The following is a 946-nucleotide window of genomic DNA, read 5'->3' on the forward strand; positions in this document are numbered from 1 at the left end:
TAATAATATTATAGGATGGATAATTAATAAAATAATAAAATAATAAATAAATAAAATAAATGATTTTACCAAAATACCCCTAAGTTTTGGGGGAAAATTTGGGAGGAGGAAATTGTTTTTATATATAGTAATATAGTATAGATTACGTAAATAAGTGATATTAACATTGTTTTTAGTATTACTGACTCTGACTCTGTTACAATGTAGTATTTGTTCATGACTACTTTTTGATTCAAACCCATGACTTTTCATATGAAAAAATCACTTCGTGCCACTAGAACGCAATGCCATTGACCAAGTGATATCAACATTATTTAAAAGTATCAATTAAATTTAATATTCAATTATTTTTTAGTTCAACAATATCCTAATTAAATATTCTTACAATCTTACACCAAAACCATCCAAATCTTATCGAATAAAACATTAAAACCTATTAATACAATCTTAACCAACAAAACAGCACATTCCCTTAATATGCATATATATATATATATATAGAGTAATTTTACATCTACTCCCAATTCACACCCCTATTTTTTAATCCATATGAGTTGACATGTTTTGCTTGCTCAATTTAAGGGGGCATGATGTTTATTCATTTTTTTTTTCTTCTTCTTCCCCAATCAAATTTAAACACAAGTGGGAGTAAAATTTGAAAGTATGATTTCCGGAGTACATCTAGGCTATGTTTGGCAAACCTAGCTGAAAAGGTAGCTGAAAGCTGAAAAGCTATAAGCTAGGAGCTAAAATCTAAAGAGCTATTAAGCTAGCTGTTATGTTTAAAAGTGTTTGGTAAAATTAACTTTTTGATAAGCTGGTAAATATAAAAAGACTAAAAATGACATTTTTATAAAATTTAAATAGTTTTAAATTTAAATAGGTTTGTTTACATATTAAAATATAAAATAATGAAACCAATATATTTTAATAAAATATAAAGTAA

Source organism: Ipomoea triloba, chromosome 16 (assembly GCF_003576645.1).
Source record: "Ipomoea triloba cultivar NCNSP0323 chromosome 16, ASM357664v1".
NCBI classification, from domain to species: Eukaryota; Viridiplantae; Streptophyta; class Magnoliopsida; order Solanales; family Convolvulaceae; genus Ipomoea; species Ipomoea triloba.